The sequence below is a fragment of the Ischnura elegans genome, chromosome 5 (assembly GCF_921293095.1).
Source record: "Ischnura elegans chromosome 5, ioIscEleg1.1, whole genome shotgun sequence".
NCBI lineage: Eukaryota > Metazoa > Arthropoda > Insecta > Odonata > Coenagrionidae > Ischnura > Ischnura elegans.
The window spans coordinates 58,836,555-58,842,554 of NC_060250.1; positions in this window are offsets into that span (position 1 = coordinate 58,836,555).

A 6,000-nucleotide genomic window follows, 5' to 3' on the forward strand; every position below is an offset into this window, starting at 1 on the left:
ATGCAGGCTGCCGATACGCCGATAGCGCTTGGCTTAAATAAGGATTATTAATGCCCTATCAAACGAAGGAAACTTTCCGATCTTAGGCAGTTTCAATAGGTGATTATTAAGAATTTTTTCCCTGAGCTCTGTGCCTCATGCATGCATTGATAATTTCATAAGATGTAAAACTCCTATCTACTCGTATAGAAACTAGGTCCCTGTGACGTCACGTGGAGTGGCATCGCATGGGCGCCAATATTGCCTTTTTCAAATGAGGATAAAATTGACCCTTCTGATTCGTCTAAACCGGTATTTCTAAAACCAAATAATTTGTATATTATGAATACAGTGATGTTGGGTAACTAATCGCAATCAATTCCTTTCGTTTTCTTTGATGAAGGAAACTACCCTATTGGCTAGAAACTCATTCACGATTACCTACGAACCACTAAAGCCCGTATGACACTTGCCAATTTATTGGCCAATCCATTGGATATTGGATTGTGTACCCACTGACACACGCCAATTTCCAGCCCAATCTCAGTTTCACAATATTGGGCACAATTTCTTGGCCAATCTACAATTTAGAACAGGTTCCATTTTCTCGAGGCCAATCTCCAATCAGAACTCAGTCTTGTCGACTCCTAGTGGCCAAAACTAGAAGCTCTTTGCAAAACATTTCACCTCGGAATTTTAATATCATATATAAAAACTTTACAAGCATAGCAACCCATGAAATAGCTCAAATAATTAATGTGTACTTTGAGAGAATATAAATTCACAAACATCAACTGTCTAAAGTGGGTAATTCGGAAATAACATTTCGGATATGTAATGAATAAAAACGTCGTGTTTCTCCTCGATAGCGTCTATATTTTGTTTATTTTACAATTATTAAACTATTTTTCATGATTTGAGCGCTAAAGTTTCGGGTGAAAGTCCCAATTGATGACACAATCTCTGTTTATTCGATGAACATATTCCAGCCAAAACGAGCCGCTACGTTATCTTGGCTCACCTATGAGATCACCATATTGCCTATCTCTCATCATTCAAGGAACTCACCCGAATGAAATTTCGAGCAATTCGAGAATATCTTTGCAGCCCCTCGAAATAGTTATTAAATTTACAATTATTATGCCACCTCCCATTCTGTAGCTCGCGTCTTGAGATGCTCTTTTGTCATTTTGTGTTATGTGGCGTTCTCTAGTGGGGTATTAGAACACTATAACGGCCAATATTGGTGTAAATATTGGTACGTGTCATACGATGCGTAAAGCCCAATATTTTTACCAATATTGGGCCAATTTATTGGCCAATATATTGGCCAATAAATTGGCAAGTGTCATACGGGCTTAAGGGTGGGTTTCCCTTTCCAAAGCCATACGGGGAAATCAACCATTATCACCTTATACCGAAAATGCAGCTTGTCCTTGCTGCTAATACTCGCCTTTGTGTCATAATCCCTTAAACCAATCTCAGTGTCAGTCATTAGTGTTTTCATGGGCTTGCAGTGTTACCTTTTAACCCTAATTAACGAGGGAAAAGGGAAACTGCCCCTATGTTACTGGGTGCGGAAAACCTTGTCCAAGTAAAATATATCTAAGTCAAGTCGAGAGTACACACTTATTATGTTTCAACAGCTGCTTACAGCGACATATTACCTGCTAATGTAGCCAAAGCATGTCCATAGCGAAGTAGTAAAAGAATATTGTAAAATGATTTTTAAATATGGCTCCAAGATGACTAAATTCATGTTTTTTAACATTTTAAAATATTGTTTTAGGTATTACTCTAAAAGTTCAGCATCATGTCTCAATTTGTTGATAGCATATATATCGGTTGTGTAGGAAAAAATTACTCGTTTTTTTTGCACGAATTTTTTTATCTCATATAAAATAATAATATGCGAACATTTCCAAATGGTTTTGAAATAAATGGATATTTATTTCATATTAATTAAGTACAAAAAATAAATTAACTGTGGTAAGTTAAAAATTTAATTCCAAAAATGTGTGTGATCGAATTTGATCATTTTCTTCAGAAAACAATTTTTTGACGTCAATTTTTATTTAAAAACGTTATTTTCCTTTAGAAAAAAGTTTATTGCATTTGATATAGTTGATTTACGATATATACGTCGATTTTCACAACAAAAAATATACCTTTCAATGTTATGCCTTCCCGCAGCCACAGACAATGATTTATTTCAATTGATCATTTGTACTGTAATTTAGGTACAGTCACTTTCAAAAGTTTTAGGACAAAGTTTGTGGCGCCACTTCTGCTTCTCGAGAAAATTTAGTTTCCCTTACTCCATTTGTTTTCCTTGCTCACGCACTGCAAATATTTCGCTTCCATGTGAAGATATATGAACAAAGAGGGAGAAGTTACTTGCTAAATTTATCGTTTTGTTTCGATCTTTGATGGATTTAATGATTAATTTCGTGTGCATACTCTGTGTCCTTGCTCCGGTTTTCACTGCTGGTCTGATATTATGTATTACAAAAACGTCAACGTCAGAAGTCGTGGTGGCGTAGTGGAGTTAATGCGACGTCGTCATAGTAAAGGTTGTTGGATCGATTCCCCTGCTCGGAATTAAGATCTCAACTTTTTTTTTCCTTGGTAACTCCTTTTGTATTTAATAATGGGTTTCAAATAATTTAAATTCGCTGTAACCGTTGCATATTTTTTTAAATGGTAATATACAAGTTTAGAATTGGGCAAGGGCTGACGTATCATTTTTATGGATTGCTAGTACACATTTTGAACGTTAGGGATTTGCAAAAGGGGTAACCGTAACCCGAGGGTAAGGGGCGCATTCAAACCCAGCGTTGGTATTAACTTAGTGATTTTAGATTGGCGATGAAGGGTCATACATAGCAGTTGATTATTGCATTAATTGGTTTAGAAAGCTGTTGATTATTATTATTTTCTGCAATGAGCTCCATACTTTTTCACCCGTCCCTTGAGACGGATGTTATGTGTGTCATTATATGACGTCCAACTTGACTTACATACAGCAAATAACCTTTATAATCATCACATGCTACTTCATTTGGGTTTTGCGTTGAATGCGTTTTCTAGTTTTCAATCAATGCAAAAATCCAACTAATTTGTCAGAACGGATTCTTCCAAGTTGTCGGCGAGCTGATAATGGGAACCTGTTGATGTTATACCCTATTGCGAATGCACGATCTAGAATTTTATCCAATGAATTAGAAGAAGGCCTAAACCGTCCTAAGAAATAAAAAATATCTTAAGAGACCTCTACCCCATCATCAGCGCAAACCAAAGTACTTCCAATCTCCTCCCTTCCCGCCCTTCTATCACCTACAGAAAGGCACCCAACGAGCGCAAATATTCCGATCCACCCGCCCCTCTCTCCCCCGCACTGCCCCCCTATCTTCTTCCTCCTCAACATGCATCCGCCCAAGATGCAAGTACTGCTTCTTGTTTCGCTCCACCTCCCCACCAGTCATCAACAAATCTTCCTCTTCTCCTTTTTCCTTTAAATACTTCATTTAATTCCATTTACCGACTATCCTAAAATTTCTGCCCTGCCTACAACATTGGAGAATTCGTTGAACCAGTACTCCAACACAAAATTGTTCCTTCGAGCAGTGCTTTTCCCTTTCCTAAATCGAAACACTACCAGACAATTCCCCCAGCACACCTGGGTGGAAACAGCGTTCAAACCGCCAGGGCTGATCGTCGCTCAGTAGCCACCAGCCAATCCCTCCCCATTTCCCCCTCACCTCCACCTACCCCTTCAACCTCCCCCCCCCCTAAACTCCACAGAAGACATCAGCAATCCTGTCTCACTCATTGAGAATGGTGGGTAACCGCATAGAAACGTCTGAAAAACATTTTGTGGGTGTCCCTTTTTCAGTGTTTCTATGTTATTTATTTATTTTATCTAAGTATATTTATATTCATAAAAAAGTCGTAAATCGTGTTAGTTACACTATTTATAACTCGGGAACGGCTACATATATATTGAACGATTTTCTAGATGAATGGATTTTGGATTCGTATCAACCTCGAATAGCAGAAGTAGCATTTAAAAATAATATCAGTTCATGGAAGAAATTAATATGGATGCTAGGGGACATTTTTTGGAGTTGGCAACACTTCAACAGCTCAAGTTCAAGTCGGTCATTCTACTTACTAAATGATCTGTTTTGTTTTTACCAATTTAATGACTGAGCCTCATAAAAATTTTTGACTATAGGTAAAGGCCGTGTTCTTGTCGACGAATCGAGCGGATTTATTTCATATCCTCGGCATTTTTGCAATTTCGTTTCATCGAAAGATGAACTCCTCAACAAAGTGCTCTCGAACATGACTGATGAGCACAATAATCACAAATTTTAGAGCGAGCGAGCGATTTCGGCGGCTCAGGACGAAGATGTGGATTACTTCTTCGAAACTTCGAAATTTGCAAATAATTGGTAATCTGCATTTACTCAAATCTATTGACTGTGTTACAAAAATAGATGAAGTCACCAACTATCCATCTGCATTTTTAAACTTCTTAGATGTGACTACTGGCTTACCACCGCACAATATACAGCTGAAGGTTGACTCGGTGGTCATGAACCTTTGAAACCTAAAATATGCAATGGAACATGTTAGGTGATAAAAAACCGATAATCAATGTGATTCACGCGGTTATATTCAAAGGAAAATTCAAAGATGAGGATATTCTCATTCCAAGGATTCCCATGATCCCATCTGATATGCCCTATGAGTTCAAATAAATTCAAATTACGGCTTCGTGTTTCATTCGCGATGATGATTAGCTAACTACTATGCCAACCGTTGAGTGTTTGTAGTCTGAATTTAGGAAATCCATGTTTTTCTCATGAACAATTATATGTGTCATGTTCAGTGTTGGTAAACTATCCGCTTCATTTGTTCGTGCGTCTAATAACAAAGCAAAAACTGTTGTATATCAGAAGGTGCTAGTGCAGAATAAACCCAAATGTGTAGTGTGCACTCGGGTTCGTTTACATACGGGGCACGTTTACGGAGTGCACTTTTACCAAACCGAGTTATAAATGCCTCGCCACAATTTGGACTTTATTAACTGCTTTATAAAAACTTAATGTCTAAATTTGATAAGTTAAAACATAAAAATTAGAAAATTCACAGAAAGAAATTCTGCGTAACATGCCCTGGTCAACCCTATGTAGATAGAGAAAATGCCTTTCTGACAAGCAATTGTAATACTAATTGTTGTAGTTTTATTGAATTTTTTCCTCACGGTATAATAATAAGTCAAAAACGATTCAAATCGGTTCCGCCGCTCATTATTTATAAATGCTGTAACCAAAATGTTAATTGTGAAATATGATTTTATACTTTCCCGGCGAATAATGTGGGTAAACTCTTCTCGGGATTCCCACCGGGTTAATGTTTGTATTACGGCCAACGTTTCAAGTACCGTCTCGGCACTCATCACCAGGGCTGATTGTTGATTTATTTCAAATAAATGTTCATTGATTGCTAGGCGGTGCGAAGTTCGCCGGGTCAGCTTGCAGAAAAAACAAATTAAGCCCTTTATAAATTGTGAGTATCTACTGAAAAATAATTATGACAGTAAATACGCTGAAATCAAAAATTTTCAAAAGAAAAATATTAGCTTCGGTGGGAATGCGAACCTAAGACTCCAGAACAGCAAACTAACGCTCTAACCACTTATCCATGCCACGAATTACTAATTAGTGGGAATGAAAGATATCCATAGTTTTGAAGTGGTAATCATGGGAACAGGACCTGAGAACCGTGAACCATGGACCAGCGAACTAAAGAAAAGCACGTGGTTCAGAAACAACTTCATCGTTAACTCAGAACCAGTCTTGAACTTCTGGGCTATGGAAGAGCAGAGGAGCACGCGGTTGAGTCCACCCTTACGCGGACAGATAATTGTCATGGTGGAGGGCGGTAAAACAGTTGCCCAAGTAGCTGGCCAGCTCAATTTGTCCCGGAATACCGTGTATTAGGCGTTTTAGG